The 18268-nt window shown below is 41.6% G+C and overlaps 1 protein-coding gene across 2 annotated transcripts in view; it reads right to left on the bottom strand.

Annotated features, from left to right (window-relative positions):
* Positions 1–18268, bottom strand: part of LOC137475810 (transmembrane protein 263-like) — a 198532-nt gene that overhangs the window by 39568 nt on the left and 140696 nt on the right. The gene's annotated exons all lie outside the window — the stretch shown is intronic.

The raw sequence follows: 18268 nt of genomic DNA, 5'->3' as shown, positions 1-18268 counted from the left end.
AAACTGTTGCACATTAAACCAGAAGATGTTGTGTTATCTTATTTTCTTCATTGTTGTCCCTGAAGTATCAGCCTCATCATAAAAAATCCTTTTGTCCTCCAGGTACACCACAAACAAATATCTGCAGACAAAACCATTTCCAGTTCTTTTTTCATGAGTTCTTTGCACCCTGTAGTGCATTATCTCTAAAACGTCTTCCAAAGATCAAATCCATCCCACGGTTCCTATAAAAGGTCACGTTTTGCAATGTAGCCTACAGAACAATGACATTTCAAGGATCAAAGAAAAGGTTAAAATATTCCTATAAATCTATTCTTGGGACTTTTAAGTATTTTCTACGCAGAGGGAAATGTCATTTTTCTTGAGGAACAACTGAGGGCTCTGTGATGGGTAATGGGTCTGTAATGTTTTATATGGTGAAAGAAAGATGCACTTCACTCCCCAACTCATGCAAATGAAACCTAATGTAATTTTAAACTTCATTTATTTATTTAGATTTAATCTAAAACTCCCACATCAAAGCAAACAGAAAAACAACAAATACTACTGGGGCCTTAATAAAAAGAAATTGCGGCAAGCCCAAATAAAACTCAGAGGAGCAGCTTCTGCATAACGTTATAAATTATGGCCTTGTAGAGCACCCCAGCTCGTGAAATCCTTTACTCAGTCAGGCTGACGCCAAGTGAATGCTGAGGATTTAATTCAGTCGCTTAATGCGCCGTAAATCTGAGTTGGCATTGAATTTTGAGATCTGGAGCTTGGTGGTTAGAATAACGGCAGCGAGGTGGAGAAGCTTTTGTGGCGAGAAAGCAGACGGTACCCTCTTTGGGCTCCCAGGAGGCCATTTCCAGGTTCTAAATGAAATGAGCTTATGGCTCCCACTCACTTCTTAATTAGCACTAAATTACACTCACACAGACGGCAGATACTGTACACAGGGGAAAGAAAGTGGCAGGCTAGAAAAGACTGGGAGATAGTGAGAAGCCACACTTTCCATTCCCCCTGTTCACAGTAGCATGACTGTCTCACCCCTGCTGCTTGGGTCCCTCTGGCTCACGATACAATTCTAACTTCACACGTTCTTTACTTGAAAGTACTTGCAAAAGGGAAACGGAATGGCTCAGGAATCAGAAGGAACAGATAAAACTTCATTGTTTTAGCTTCAATGTGAATTGGATTTATTCACAACAGTTCCTAGTCAGTCAAAACTCTCCACAATAAAAATCTAAATACTGCAGAATCTAATGGGCTGCCTCACTCTTGGCAGTCTCACCAGCGCCACATGGAGGACCAAACAATCAAACCAGTCTTCACCAAGGACAAAACCCATTGGCAAGAGAAGCCCTGTGCATTTTAGCCTGTTTTGATTTTCACAGTTACAAAGCAAAACAGTTACAAAGCAGAACTATTTAACTTTACAGTGCTGGCATGAAAATCCTTAGGAGTAAGGTATTGAGGGCATGAACCTGATAATGGCCAGAAGAGAAGCTTACCTCATACCTGACCAACGGGAATTCCTCAGAAAGGAAAACAATGCTCCCCCAGTTTCCCTTATGAGTCTGAGATCCCTCTCTTTCATATTTCTGGCTACAGCTTAGGTAACTGGCCTCTGCTCCTTCTTGTAAACATCCATGTTGGGCTGGCATCGGTGCCAATAGTGGCTTTACTGGGCACCTCAGCAGGGTGAGGCTAAAACCAGGACACCAGGAACCAAGTTTGACAACATTTTGATCACCCACAGAACCTCACAGACTTATTTACAGGCATGCAGCACACAGACCACAAATAATCCTGCTCAGCCCAGACACAACCTCCACATGAATCTGCAGATGCTTTCGTGTCACACAGACTGCTTTTGTGAATTCCAGATGCTGCATAAAGCCATACTCAGAATAACTGAGACCACTGTGACCATGCTCCAATTGTAGTTCTAATCATCCATGTTCTAATCATCTTCAAACTCAGTTATAGGTTACACCAGAGGTTTCTGACTATAGATAATCCCCACCCTAGGCATCTGGGTCTACCCCCTTACTCTTCTGCATGGCCATATAATTTTCATAATTTATTGAACTCATTCACTGTTGTTTGCTGTTGCTTTTCGCTGGGTTGGGTTTTTTTTTTTGTTTTTGGTGTTTTTTGGTTTGGTTTTTTTTTTTGGTTTTTTTTTTTTGTTTTTTTTTTCATATTTCCCTTCTTTTTCTGGATCTTCCTTGCTTATTAATTACCAGTCATTGAATCATGCCAGAAGACTTTCCAGACTGAACTGCTGAAAGGTTTATTTTTGTACTTCCTCCTCTTTTCTTATGTCCATATATCCTCACTTACCATGTTAATTGTATAAATTCTGGACATGCTCAGAGTTGCACCAGACTTTCTATTTGTGTCTTTTCCAAACGTTGAAGCATCCAATTCTGCTCTGTGTCCTTACATGGATAGTTTACATCCACTTTATAATCTAGACAGAACCCCTGCAATTCTTAAGACTCTTGGTCCCATGTCAGATCTTAGTAATCATAATCTACAGACAGGCTCAACTGAGCTGTGACTAGGACAGAAAGGGTTTTTAGCCCTAAGAGCCTCTTTGATATACAGAAATAGTTGCACAACAGAGAATGTGCTTGTGCAAAAGAAGTCATTGGACCTATAAGGACCTGTAAGACCAGGGCTCCCTTGTCTTTTGTGCTGTCTAGTGCTTACAAAACATGAGGCTATGAACAAAAGATTCCTACCTTCAGCACAGTCCTAATAAAGACTTTCAGCTATTACAAAAATAAACAACAAAAAAAAAAAAACCCAAAACAAAAAAACCCCACACCTTCCCCCTAAAAAACACCAAACCAAACAAACAAACAAACAAAACCCCCTAAAGTTAAGAAAATTATGTTATTTCAGAATTTCCTTCATTACTTCTGCTAGATGAGTTTGCTCTGTAATGCAACAATGTATTCTGTTCCACTTTCTTAAAATAAACAATTGGTCTGTAGCTTGTCAACAAAGCTCCTTTTCAATCACCCAGAGAGACAAGGCGAAGCACATCCTGCAGCGCTCCTATCACTATAAGAAGGGTTTGGGGGCACTTCAAGCTGAGAATTTCTTTTGCTTTGCCTTAGAGTGGTTTCCTGCCTACGATGACAGATTTGTGTTGACAACTGGACCTTACGAGTTTAAGGAAATCCTAAAGCAAGAAGGGAATATTTATTGACAAGTTTATGTCTTGCTCTAGATCCAAAATTCTCTTCCTTCTAGACCAGAGCACCCATTAAAACAATGAAAACTGGAGATGATAACACAGTGACTAACAGGAGAGTGGATGGTGTAAAGGCAGATCACCTTGCATAGCTTGATTCAAAATACTACACATCTGTCACAGAAAGAGTAATGATAGTTTTCTGCTTTCAACAGGACTTGTGGCATTTACTTTTTGTATTGAATGTTATACCTTCACCTAGTGCAGAGTCAGGCTGAGCAGAGAAAAAAAGCACCAACTAGGATTTCAGCAAAGAAAAAACTACCAGGGATGCAATGGGGAAAAAAAAAAAATCAATCTTTCCCTTCTACTAACGAATAAACCATAATCCTACCCGCACATAATGTAGAACATCTTTGAACTTTACAGTGCTGCCAGGATTAAAGGAGATTAAATTTTAAAAAATGGCAAAGATATTAAAATTCTTCAACATGTATAAGGCACAGGCAGCAGCTGAGCTATATAGTTTGAGCTGAGAAGCAATTTGCATTGTGCGTGTGGGGGAAGTAGGCAGTTGCTCACCTGTGCTGCCTCACGATCTTTACAATCAACAGACATAGAAAAGACACACTGATAAAGGCAAAAACTTGCAGGGGAATTCAGAAGACAGGCTGCCCTGTCCCCTTCTTTTAGAAAACTTAAGAATAAATCAAAGAAAGGATGAAGAGAGAACAAGTGCAGGAAGCTGTCAGCACACTGCAGTTTTTGGCTCTTCTGTTTCCACACCAGGGAATCAGGGATCCATTTCATGAGCTGACCTGACCAAGGAAAATGACAGTGAAGGACAGGGACACGTAGGAGGGTTGCTAGCTTAGAGTTAGTAGTACCAAAGGTCTCGGAACTGGTCTGAATAAATCAGCACAATTAGACCTCACTTACAGTCTTTATGTGCTACCACAATATCAATATTTAATAAGAAGCATGATGACTACAAGATCATTATTAATCTTCAGCTAAGCAGTATTAGTGAAAGCAAAGCCTTTGGAGAAGACAAGCTATTCCAAGAAGTTACACCGGAACACAAGACCAAAGACACCTGGAAAATTTGGTACTATAACTGCACATGCTTTGGAGGTAGAGGTTCCAGGGAAGAAGCAGAAGAAATGCAGACAATGTGAAGAACAAGCCCCCAGCTGAGACCATCTTCTCCTTTTTGCTCAGACTCCAAAGAGATCATGGCATGGGGTGCGCAGCAAGAGCTCCCTGGAGAGCATGGGTGAGAGAGGAAGGTCCAGACCTACAGGGAAGAGTGAAGGAGCTGGGAAGGTCCTCAGAAACGAGACCGAGTTGGAACCTGGAAACCCTTCAAATGCTTTTCATTCCAAGAGTTACATGGAAGATGTAGACTTTAGCAAGACGAGTACTTTTGGTTGAAATGTGAAATACAGCCCTTATAAGAGACACTCTAAGAACTACAAGGCTTTAAAATATTTTTTATGGCTTTACAGAGAAAAGCAGATTCCAGCTAAAGCAATGTCCTTAAAGTGGCTAATGAAATTCTTTAAAATTCTGAGACATGAGATAAAAGACACAGGAGGATGTTGGAAACGAGAAGTTAAATTACAGAACTTCCTCAAAGCAGAGGAAATTTTCTCTGTAGTTCAAAAGATAAAAAGCATATGGAAACTAAAATAGAGGCTTAAAAAAGCCTTTTAAGTTGCAGTCAGTGTGCTTTCAGCAAGGTATGTCTTTCTCACATTTTTACTGTATGTTTGTATATAAGTATGATTTCCTAATAAAAAAAGGCCCATTAGAAAACATAAACGTACAAGATTAATTTATTGGAAGAAGAGTTTATAAGAAAATCTGGGCCATTAGAAGTGTTAGCAGCAAGGCAAAAGACTGGACCCAACAGCCAGATGAGGATGGCCATGTTCTCCCCTACCCAGGTAAGATTCCAGTCTGAAAAGAGAGTCAAGACAGAAGGCATCTTGCGTGACAGGACAGCAGCAATTCAACAAAGCACTGAGCACAGAAGGCAGCATGAGCTGTTGAACACAAGCAATGTGCTGCCTGCCTTCAGGCCACGCAGATGAGGGAGCGTCGGGGGACACAACACGCTCGTAGGGTGCACAGATGGTACATGCAGCAGCGTCTGTTAAAGGGGTTCCAAATGCACAGGCAAATGACAATGAAGGCACACTTTGCTTTTATTTACAAACCAGGGAGGTGGGCTGGGAGGTGCTGTGCAGTACCTTGCCATATTGAACCTGCATTTGTAGGACTGCACCTCAGCCCTAGGCAGGATGGTGCAGGAAACGTTCTTTCAGGGAAGCAGGAGAGGAGACAGCACAGGTTTCCACCTTGAACCAGCTCACTGTCTTAGACTGACAGGTTCCTGAAGACACACAAATTTTCAAGTAAAGGCAGAGGTTGTCTGGAGATTAAAGACCAATTGTCATAAAGCTTTGAAGAAGTTCACTCACTCCTTCCTTCCCCTCCTAATTTTGTTAGTCTCTTCAATGTGGTGGAGATGAGGCACTGTACCCTGGGCTGGGAATGTTACAGTCAGACAGAGAAGCACAGCTACACTATCTTTCTTCACCACAGCTCTGGCTGCCAGGCTGACAACCAGGGAAGCCAGAATGAAAAGCTGCTTGGAGAGACAGTAGACACCTGACAAAAAGTCACCCTGGCTTGGCTGATAAGGCATTGTTGCAGCACATAGCATTCTTCTCAGTTGTCAAAAGAGGTCCTTCTTGAAAAGCTTCTTGCAGAAAGGAAGGCATGCAAACACTCTTTGTTTCAGGGGGACAGGGAAAGCAAAAAGCTAAAGAAATGCATTATGGAAAACCAAGGAATTCTATTATTATGACAACACCTATAGAATGATAGGATTTTGGAATGGTTTGGGTTGGAAGGGACCTTGAAGAGTATCCAGATCAGAACCCCCTGATGTGGGGAGGGACATCTTCGCTAGACCAGATTGCTCAAAGCCCCATTCAGTCTTGCCTTGAACACTTCCAGTGATGGGGCATCCACAACCTCACTTGGCAACCTGTTCCAGTGCTTCACCATCCTCACAGTAAAGAACTTCTTCCTAACATCTAATCTAAACCTCCTCTCTTTCAGTTTGAAGCCATTCCCCATTGTCTTGTCACTACTGAAAGCTGCAATAAAATCTTCCTGGAGTCTTCTCCAGGCTGAACAGCTCCACCACTTTCACCCTGTCTACCCAGGAGAAGTGGTCCAGCCCTCTGATCATCTTCCTCACTTTCCCCTGGACTTGATCCAGCAAGTCCATGTTCTTATATTGGAGACTGCAGAGCTGGACTCAGTACTTCAGGTTGGGCTCTCATGAAAATGGAGTAGAGAGGCAGAATCATCGCTCTCAACCTGCTGTTCACGCTGCTTTTGGTGCAGCCCAGAACATGGTTGGCCTTCTGGGCTGCAGAAGCATGGGTTGGGTCATGTTGAGCTTCTCGTCCACAAACACCCCACAGTCCTTCTCCTCAGAGCTGTTCTCAATCCATTCTTTGCCCAGCCTGTGTTTGCACTTGGGATTGCCTCAAGCCAGGTGCAGAACCTTGCACTTGGCTCTGTTGGACTTCATGAGGTTCACACAGACCCATCTCTCAAGCCTGCCAAGGTCCTTCTGGATGTCATCCCTTCCCTCCAGAGTGTCAATCACAGCACACAGCCTGGTGCTGTGGGTGTACTGAGAGTGTGCTCAGTCCCACTGTCCATGTCACCAACAAAGGTGTTAAACAGTGCCAGTCTCCGTACCAACCCCTGAGAAACAGCACTTGTCACTGGCCTCCACCTGGTCATTGAGCTGTTGACTGCAACTCTTTGAGTGTGACCATCAATTACCTATCCACCAAGTGATCCAAGTAAGCTGTATCTCCGTGCATACTACTGACTGAGCTTGTGTTTTAGCGCTTCCACAACACAAGCACTTTTAGAGAAATGCCAAGTCTCCTGGAGTTAGCATTCTTCTTTCCAGAAGCAGGCTGGGCTGTTTTAAAGTGCTCGGCAGAACATTTAATATATGTCTCTATATGATGAACTAGAAAAGCCATGACCCAAGATGGATTAAGCTGGAAAAAGATATTATCTATGACTGCACAAACACAGATCTCTTGGCAGTTATATTACAGTACTGGGGAGACACCAGGATGTGGTATGGAACCCTGGCAAAGTTGTGTAACCTGCCTATAATAGCTCAAATTATACACATGTAGGACTGGATGCAAAATAGAGATTGTTAAAATCAGACACTAAAGATGAATGGAACTTTACTAAAGAAAGATATTATACAACAGGATGAGAATTCATTCACTGGGTAAACTTGTCCTGGAACTAAAGTAAGGATGCCTGACCCATCATAGGAAGTTAAGGGTCAATAACAAATTAATGGGATCAGTGGCCCCATTAGTCTTCCGAGAGTGAACACCAGCTCAAATCAAACCTTCTTCCCAAAATACTTGAAGACATTTTATATTGGCAACAAATTTACTTATTGAACCTAAAATCATATAAAAGTGATTTAAATGTACTGAACTCAAGACACTCCCTGAAATGCAGAAGGCACTTTGAAACAGTACCACAGTAGAAGGTAGACTGATACCATAAATTAGTGCATTAACCTTCAACTCTTGGAGAGCTGAATGAGGTCAGCAGGGTAATAAATTTTGGTGTTGCCCCCACAGGCTTTGGTGGATATTTGCCTGTTGCAGAAGTCACACAGTATGGCAGCATGCTGCAAATGGCATCATCCGCTCAGAAATAGCACACAGCTGGGACAGATGGGGATAGCACAAGCAAAGCTATTCTGAGTTTGCAGCCTTGGAGAAAAGGATGGATAAACAGAAATAGAATATGAAGTTTACAACAATGGAGGATTAAGAAGTGCTGGCAAATTATGGGACATGACATGCCCATTTCCTGCTCTGACTTCCTTTCCTTTTCTGATTTGCAGTTACAATTCCAGCTTTTATCTGATCTCTTTCACACAAAAGTCTGTGCAAGCAGTAATGAAACCAGGCTTAACTGTTCATATTACCAAACTGAAATGGCACTTTCTTTAAGTCCATCGAGCTAAAAAGACTGGCTAGCACAAATTACCAGCTGCATTCCTACCTCTCCTGATTTCAGTGATTTCTGCAGTTAAGACACAAAATAAGATGCCTGAACAGCAGCTTGGGAATTATATGTTCAGCCTGCTCATCAAACACAGACTGGAGGTAGATTTTGAAAATATTTTATTTCCCATGGAGGCACTTAAAAGAAATAGCCAGATTCTCAGAGGGAGCTGGTTATTGCTCTCATGTTAACAACTTTTGAAAAAAAATGGTGAAAAAAACAGACTTTAGGGCAAATGTAATACTTCTGGAAGTCAGGTTGCCATTACCAAGACGTGACTATTGTTCAGTGTGACAAAACATCTCGAGCACACTTAAGAGCAATGAGGATATATTTTCAGTCTCAGAAAGACTCATCTCTGTGAAGACCTAGGGCTTCCTGTATCTTGGTAAGAAAAGGAAGCATGAATTACAGTCAGATTGTTGCTTAGGGACTGTTTTAAACGAAACCTATGTTCTCCAGAAACCAAGCACTGAGGGAATTAAACAATAAACCCAAGCAGTATTTTCTCACTTATTATTGATTTATTCCCTTGTGTTGCAGGTAAGGAAAAGAAAAAAAGGAAAAGAAGGAAAGTAAGAAATACTGGTAAGCAAATATTCCTCTATAGCTCACATGCACTCCTCATATCAGCACATAGGACAATACCAGCAGTCAGCACCTTGCCACAGCTGTGGTTTTAAGAACAAAAGGAAAGCATGCAGATCACCTGGAGGTTTGGGATCATGTGAGAAAAGTCTCTCTGTACCACTCAACCTCCTGCCAGAGCACGTTCCTCCAGTGGGACCCTGCCACGTTTTATAGCAGAAGAAACAATCAATTTCATTGCACATGTGCTCATACCTGTACTGATGTCAGGACTTCAACATGTTTTCCCCAACATGTTTGCACTTGGTTCTGAGCACACCTTGAATCTGGCAAAGCCACAGAAAGCAGTGCAACTGGTCCTCCCTCTCCACCACAAATGACACTAACTGTGGCATTGTTGTGTTGGCTTTATGGAAAAAATAACTTTTAAGCTACTCACAACACAATACCTTGCTCATTAGCTCTGGCTAACAGGTGGAGCTCACCTCAGCTCTGTTTGCCTGGACAATCTCAATTCTGTGTATTTTACACTGTGAATTTACTTCAATTATTGAATAGGGAACTCAGGTGCCAAATGTAAAACTAAACTCATTATTCTTCCACAAAGCAATGTGGAGGAGATTATTGAAGGATGCTGCTACAGAAAGACCTAGGATTACACACAGACTCATGTCCCACAGAGACCTATATGCTAATTCAAATGAGATCTTCAGAATTTTTACTGAGAATCTCCATTTTCCATTTAAATACATTGTGACTTTATGTTCTTTGCCAATGAAATTGCTAAAAATGGCATGAAATTGAATGCCCTTCCAGCATACACCACCTCACAAGACTGATAAAGCAAATGCTGATATTGAGACTAGACAAGATTAAATTCTATTATTTAGAGTGTAACAGTTTGTAATTAGGGCAGCACTGGTCTTTGTTGGAAAGGTGAAATGTTTTTGTATCAAATGCACTAGAAGGATCATCAAATTCTACCACTTTTTCATAGCTTTGAATAAAGATTTTATCATATACTAGGGAACTTTCTTTAATAAACACTTAAACTGATAAAATAAACCTATTCATATTGAATAGCTCCCTACTAATCTGCAGATGCCATACAACAGCAAACCCAAGATGCTGCAAAAGACAGAATGGTTCACTGAAAGCTTCTGCTCAAATACAACTCTTTGTTACAAAGAAATTGCACTGGAGACACTGGACACCAGTGCAGCTTCCTAACTGGCTACCAGAGCCGCCCTTGCGCATTTGCTGTGTGCACCACACACAGCACACTAACAAACAAGACTATAGTGCTATTTGCTTTGTGATTTACATTCCACAGTGGCAACAGGACAGGCCAAACAAAGCATTTCCTGAATAACAATTATTTACTCCCAGACAATTAAATCACTTTACTTTAGCTTGTATGTATATTAGGGTGAGAAGCAATATGCTGTAACTGCTCAAGAACATGGATCCTTACATGGTTGTTTCTGTTTTGCAATAAACCAGAAACCTATTTAACTAATACCTGTTCAAGTAATTAACCTATTATAAAGAAAAAGTAAGTCAATGCACCAAGGTTATGCATCTAAAAGAACTTTGTTTCTTTCATTTAAATTTCAAAGTCGATGTCAGTGTTGTTTCATATCTACAAAGACACGCACTGTCAGGTTACTTGCAAATCATCACAAATACACCAGGGTCTACCAGGATACTGATTTCAAAGTGCATTGATATTCCACAGTCTTCTCCCTCCGTAGTATCTGGATGGATTGGATTCCCTAGTCTAGCTTTCAGTTATTAAACTTTTCCTTCTTCCAGATGAAGTGAATGAATACACAATGTAAATATATTATGTGATCCTTGGCTTTTCAAGGTTTTATCCCTGTAAGTGCAGACTGTCTCTGAACTGTGATGCTCATTTTTATATGGACTGACTTTTGCAGACTCACAGCTCTCCATGAAGAGATGCTCTTGTGCAGGACTGACACACTACAGTAAAAAGCTGATGGTCTGAAGAATAGCACATTCTTGTGCACTATTACTCTTCTGTTTTCATACTGTGTTGCTTCACAGGTATTGCTTCAGGTAACTGAAGATAAGCTGTCCCAGGTTTACATCAACCTTCATGCTGGTATAAACAAAACTGCTTAAAATTTTCCAAGTTGAGTACTGTGCTTCAGTAAGAGCTTGTTGTTTGGCTCCTTCTGATTCTTTTGAAAATAATTAGCCACAATAAGAACCTTTATAGTGCTCAAGAGCTGTCCTTTATAGCTTGGACCTCTAGAAAATGAAGTTGCTTCCTAACATAATTTCAAAAACAGTATTTATTTTAGAATGTTTAAATGCATCTCTTGTGTTTTGCAGTATTATTCCATAGATTAAGACTATTTTGTCCTCTGTACAAAGAAAGTGACAGATGTTCCTTTTATTCAAAGTGAAGAATCTTATAATAAAAAATTCTGATACTTGATCCTTTGCTTAAATTGAATCTCCAATAGATCACCCTAAACAATTATCCATATTCCTGTTACTTTCAAACTCCAAATACAGTTACAGCATGTCTTATAAATTGCCTTGTAGTCAAGTTACACCTATGTAAGCTTTTCAATGTCTGTTCTCCTAAGTCACTCCCACACCCTCTGTAGTCATCACTGCTGCTTCTCTACATGGAGTTTTCACTATGAATGTATAAGCAGATACAGATAACAAAGACATTTTGTGTTGTCTTGTAAAGTGCAACAATTGAGCTCACTTATGGGGACACAGTACTGAAAAAGATCTAGCAAAATTATTTATTTACAAGCCATGACTGCACCACTATGGATAGCTCTGGTATACAAGAATAAACATCTGAGGCTGGCAAGCAGAAGGGGAGTGCACTGACAGCCAAGCTCTGAAATAAAGGCTTGCAACCAAGTCAAAAGCCTGATGGTTTTTGTAAAGAGTTATGATTCTGACCATTTTTCTATTCTCCAGGCAACAGTGTGCACCCACTATCTTCAAAAAGCAATGTACTTGTTGCATAAGCAGTTGCTGTATTAGTTCCCCACTTTCTTAGTGACCAACCTTAGAGATAAGCTTTCTATTTCAAATACCACAGTGAGGCTGTTACAGGCAAGATTTTGACACACACAAAACCTGCTGCAAAAGTCACGTCACGCTTTCCTGAATCAACAGCTCATAACATGCTTTTTCTTTCTGATGCACAGATTTCATTCACAAAGATACCTCATGGACCCAATGACATTAAGAAAATGACTTTGGTTTATGGTTGCCACAGATCAGACCCTATCAGGCAACCTTTAGAAATGTAAGCAAGAGAGCTCTTCCTGAAGCCCTGCATCCAATCCCACATGCCAGCAGCTGCCCCTTGCCGCAAGCGGATGGAGTTGGGAACGTGCACATCACAATGAACTACAGAGCAAATCCTGCTATCTGATGAGCCTTTCCCATGCAATTCTTCCCCCTCCCAGAACGCCAGAAAAGTAGTGCAGACAGTTCTTAGGGAGCCCCTTTTCAGTCTAAAGAGAGCCTTCCTCAAGCACTACTTAACAGGTGGACAACTCCCAAAATTCAACAGTAGGAAACACTTTACCTTTAACAAGCTCCAGCCACTCTAACCAGATTGTCAATAAACAGAACATATTGCACAGATGGACTAATAATGCAACCCTAATTCAATTGCCTACAACCATCTTCTGTGCACACTCTATTAAAAGCAGCCATTCGGCTTGCAGCAGCTCAGAAACGAGGACAGGGTCCCCTTCTGAAGGAGAGCAGGGAGGAGCTCTGACTTTGATCAGCTGGCAGCTGTGAGGCAGCTCCCTCAGCACCACACTGACAAGCTGCCTGCAAACCTCACCCCAGTGTGTGGTGGCTTGCAGCCACCTCAGAGGGGAAAGCAGCTTGCTCTTTATCCTTGGCTAACTTTTCAGCTTAAAAGCTGTGTGGCTTTTAAGTGATTCAGCTACCTGAACGAGAAGTCTGACAGCCTCACCCACCATCCTGCATCAATATCTGTATCTGAAGAGATAATTCAACAGCAAACACTCAAGCCTTGTTAACCTGCGTTCTCCTCCTTGCCCTGTTGTCCAAGTAGCTCACACAGAATGAAGGCTTCCAAAGAAGTCAGTGTCCCAGAATTATGATCAGGTCATGGTGTGATTCACTGGTCTTTAGCTAATATTCAACTTCTGCATTGATTTCCATACGCTTGCTTTCTCTCAACACTAACTAGGCAGCAGTATGAGCAAAGTTGATGTATAGGAAGGAGTGATAGGAACTAAAACCCACTGGTATTATTTGCAAAGTTTGTTCTACCTCTTTTAGAGTCAGACTGCCATAAGCCACAGGCTGATGCATTACATTCATCATTATATTTTGCAGACAGTACCTTTGAAGTGCACAAGATTCAAATCAGTTGCAAATAGGGGACCTGAGGCCCATTGACAGCCATGCTGCTTGGGGCCAGGAAAGTCCAAAGAGCTGGCTCATGCTTCCATCTGCACTCCAGACTGAAGGGATGTAACACTGGCCACGAAGAGTCTGGCTCTCTTTCCAAATGCCATTTCCCTGTCTGCCCTGGATTCAAAGTTGGAGCTACACAGTACCTGACATAAAGTACACCACCACAGCACACATGTGCAGTGAGGACTGATTAGAAGAAGAGTTTGAGAAGAGCTTTTCATGTCATTTGCTGTTTGTGCTTTCTGCCTTGCTGTGAGAGCATCCCTGAGCCTCCATGCTTCTTCAGAGAGGAATGTATTTATACAGAGCCATTACAATTTTTACTTCTCCTTTAATCTCCTTTCAAGAATTGTCACGTGGCTTTGCAGTCTGCCCCCTTTGAGCATTCTCTCCTCCTCTCTCTGCTCCTGGATGGTGTCAGTATCCCTAGGAGAACCCATAGCAGCTGAGCACTCCTTTGAAGTTAATACAACTGGAGGGTCTGCTGCGGCCAGCTGGGATCTATCCACTCCATGCTCATGGCCAAAAGCTCTCTCTAGCCCATGGCTTAGTGGGATTAGCTACTTCTTTGCTACGTCCTCTACCTCATTTTTAATATGTAATTTGCTTTAGCATTACCCTGGGGCAAAAATTACTGAATGTTGCCATGGATGTCATCCAGGATAAGGGCTTGGATTTTTGCTGCAGCTGTCTTCTCCTCTGACATCCTGACAAGCTGTTGGACAGAACTGGTTGAGAACGAGCAGCACTGTTTGCACTTCCAAGAGCTCTTTTACAACAGCCACCCACAAGAGAAAAGGCCAGTGGATGAGTAACTGGGCAAGAAGAGATTTTTATGTTAATACAGCCATGCCCATGTGTTTTTTAAGCAGTATGTTCAGGAAAAAAAAGAGGCTGTGCATTTACAACAGGTTCTTTTGAAAAAGCTGCTGCAATAGCAATGGAAAACTCAATTTAGTCAAAGAATTAATTGTGATAATAAAAAAAATTAGTTGAACCCAGTGCCTGTGATAGCCTCAATAAACCAAGCTAGAACTAAGCATAATGTACATATAGAGTTCTCTCAAGTCCTGCCAGTTCATTCCTGGAAGGAAGAAAGGAAGGGGGAGGGGACTGAGTACTAAACACCCTGTTTTAAAGGATTAGGGCTGTCCAAATACTACTCCACTGCTGATCTAACCTGAAGCAGTGCTCCCTTTTTTAGCATAAAAAAATCCAGGGAAAAGTGTAATTTCAAAACAGGTGGCATGAAAGGAGAAAGCATTTAACATGTTCTAGGTAGAGTCTTTCCAGCTCATTTCACCTGTGATCCATGTAAAGTCTGAGATTCAGTGCAGTTATTCACTGAAATACTTATGGACCTCCAACTGGTTAAAAATGAGCAACGATAGAGATGTCTGACAGACAGGAATTCAGCTGACTGATCTTGCATGCAGATAATGAGCTAAAAAAAAAAGTTGTTGCAAAAAGGAAAAATGTCTAAGTCCAAGTATGCTAATTATCAAGAATTTAATGGAAACTCACTTCCTGACAAATTATATGTTAGCGAATGAGACAGACAGCTGAATGTCTTAATATCAGGTCTCTCTGAGGGGAAAAAAAAAAAAAAGATTGTTTTCGTCATTAAAAAACGAAGTCTCATTGGAAAAGTTAGCTGGGACTAAATGAGCCTCTGGGAAATAAGGCAATGCACTGTTCATTTCAAGAATGCATGATGATGCTTCTAACAGAGATCTGCAGCCAGGTCCATCCTCTCATAATAACCCAATTAAAGAGTTATCAATCATGCAAGGGAGACAGAGAAGTTGAAGAGACAAACAGATAACATGATGAGTGAGCTAGGCCAGCTGACAAGTACTGCAGTGAGTCAAGTCTAAGAGAAAAGGGAAGTTCTGAATGCTAGTGAAGTGATTAGAAAGAGCCAAGCTCTCCTGCTCCACGATGTTGACAGCACAGGTTAGACTGCCAGAGAACATGCAAGACTCACTTTCCTTTTATTAATTTCTTCTATTGCTTCACAAAGTCCAAAGTAAAGGGCATTTGATTCTGTGTAGACACTTAGGAATGGGTTCTTCACAAAGTGTGACTGATCAGGCTTCTACACTCACAGCTATGGATAACCTTGGAGTTTTGCAAGAAGTGCAAACAGCTCGATGAAAATCCCATTGCTCAAGGAACTAGCTGTATTCATACCAATAGTTCTGAATACAGTAACACTTGGTTAAGTCTACACAGCTTTTCAAAGGTACAGTCAGAAAAGGCTCACTAAGTTTTAAACAGAGATTAACACAGAAAGAAAGGAATTTTTAAAAACACCCCCATTTGCTATTTATCATTTGGTCACTGCAAAGTTTCACAATTCATAAACTTATGGTATTAGAGACTCACAAGGTACTGTGGTTTGGGTAGTAATTCAGAAACTATAGGGTTCTGCTTTGTGGGTGGTGGTTATCAGTGGGAAAAGTAAAGTAAGATAACACAAAACCAGTAATCCTCTTTCACGGGAAAGTGAAATCAACCAAATTACCTCCAGTTGGATAAGAATACACATACAAGAAGCTATTCCAGTTTGGTGGACACAGATAGGCTAGGTCATGAATCAGACCCCTCAGTTTGCATTCAATGTTGTTCCCTGAATACTAGCCTTCACTCGCCTGCACCTTTAGCAAGAAGCAGGAAAGATGCTGCAGCAGCAAAAAAAAAAAAAAAAAAAAAAAAAAAGAGGGAATTTGCATTAAATTAAGGAATCCATAAAGTAGTAGCTCTTCTCACCCTATCATTGGCCAAAGACTTCCTAAAAGCTCAATAAGACTGACAATGCTGGTAAAGGGCAGATCCCAGAACAGCAATTGCTTCAGAAACTTTCTAGGGACCAGCAAGCTTTACAAGATTCATTAGAAAACATCTAGAAATTTTGACTAACAAACAACTTCATTCCTGCTACCTCCTCACACCAAATACAATTTTCCTAGAAGGAAATGTAATCCTCTAACAACCAGTGTTAAGTTTCTGTTCAGTTGGGCAGTTTTAAACCAATTCTGAACTGTTCAATTTCATATGTAAGGATGAGACCACCCTGGGTTTCATATTTAGACAACTAAAGATAGTTTTCCATCTGAAATCAAAGACAGGGGTTGAACAAGGAGGCTGTGAACATGGGGGATTAGAAAGTGCTAATGTCCTCAGAAGCAGCTGTCCTGGATGTAAGGCACCAAAGAGAGGGAAAACACCACCAGTAACTCAGATTAAGATGAGTACATCTAAAGTCTCAGTCACAAACATCTCCAGCTGGCTCACAGAATTAAACAGGGGATTTAATGGGCACTATAGAAGCAACTGCATTAATTCTGATTTTCAAGGACAGTGATAAACCTTCAATTTCACATATAGCAAGGATATTAACCAGAATATTTCATTGTCTTTAAAAGGGAGCCAGGACTGTGACTGCAGAATAACTGAAATCCCACACCTGCCCAGGGAAAAGGAAAAACTCCTATTCTATAACTGATCAGTCTTTCCTCTGAGCTCAGGAAGATTCTATTCTCTGTTTATCAGTTACTATTAGTCTGCATTCACATGATCCACTCCTCCTCTCCTAATCCTGCCCTGCCATGTTAGCTGCCAGCAATCTCTTTTGCACAGGTCAGTGTCAGTGTCTGGGATCACGCTGTGAGGTGCCAACACTTGGCATTGCAGCTGAACTGCTGAGACATGTAGGGTGGGATGGCACATAACAGAGCTGGTTTACTGAGCCTAATGCTGCAGGAAATCTTTGGGACATCTGTACATTCTTTAACTTATGGTAACAGTACTGAAGTTACTAAGAACTAACTAAAAAAGCCTCCAAAAAACCAGCACAAATCTAATGGCCTTCTAAGGCACTCAAATGACAGTATTTGATTTTAAAAACAACAAAAGAAGGCAATTTATACTTGATAAACACTAAATTCCAGTGGTCTCTGATGTGTGACAGAACAAACAAAACACCATTATACAAATATTTAAGAAGGAAACAAAGATGAGAGAATCCAGTTGAAACTGCAGAGAGATGCACACTGTCATAGCCACATTTGCTGAAATCCAACCAGAGCACCAGGTTTTAACAGTTCAGCTGTTTTTGAAAAGGGACCAGAACATCTAAAACGACCTCAGGACCCAACCAGATTAAGAATGGTGCTTTGGATGGAGAAGCATGACGAATTCTGAATAGTAGCATTAGAGTTTTGGCAATCCTTAAATCAGTTACAAATCCCTCTCCAGTACCTAATTTCCTGGTAGTAGATGAGTGCTGGGACATAAAGCTATCCCTACCACATGCAGGTACTTTGCAGCGTCAGTGCGGTACTAACCATAGTTCAGTCCCTTCCATTGCAGCTCAGCCTTAATATCTGGATGAGGGGACCCAATGCACCTTCAGTAAATTCATGGATGACACCAAATTGGGCAGGAGTGTTGATCTGCTGGAGGGTAGGATGGCTCTGCAGAGGGGTCTGGACAGGCTGGATTGATGGGCTAAGGCCAGCTGTATGAGCTTCAACAAAGTGAAATGCTGGGTCCTGCACTTGGATCACAACAACCCCATGCAGCACTACGGGCTGGGGGAGGAGTTGCTGGAAAGCTGCTCAGCAGAAAAGGACCTGGGGCTTCTGGCTGACAGCAGTTGTACATGATCCAGTGTGTGTCCAGGTGGCCAAGAAGGCCAGTGGCATCCTGGCCTGTGCTAGCAATAGTGTGGCCAACAGGATCACACAAGTGATGATACCCATGTACTCAGCACTGGTGAGGCCACTCCTCAAGTCCTGTGTCCACTTGTGGGACCCTCACTACAAGAAGGATGCTCAAATTCTGGTGCGGGTCCAGAGAAGGGCAATGAGGCTCGTG

Source organism: Anomalospiza imberbis, chromosome 6 (genome assembly GCF_031753505.1).
Source record: "Anomalospiza imberbis isolate Cuckoo-Finch-1a 21T00152 chromosome 6, ASM3175350v1, whole genome shotgun sequence".
Classification (NCBI taxonomy): domain Eukaryota; kingdom Metazoa; phylum Chordata; class Aves; order Passeriformes; family Viduidae; genus Anomalospiza; species Anomalospiza imberbis.
Note: the sequence above shows the minus strand (reverse complement) of the source record. Positions and strands in the feature narration are given on the sequence as shown.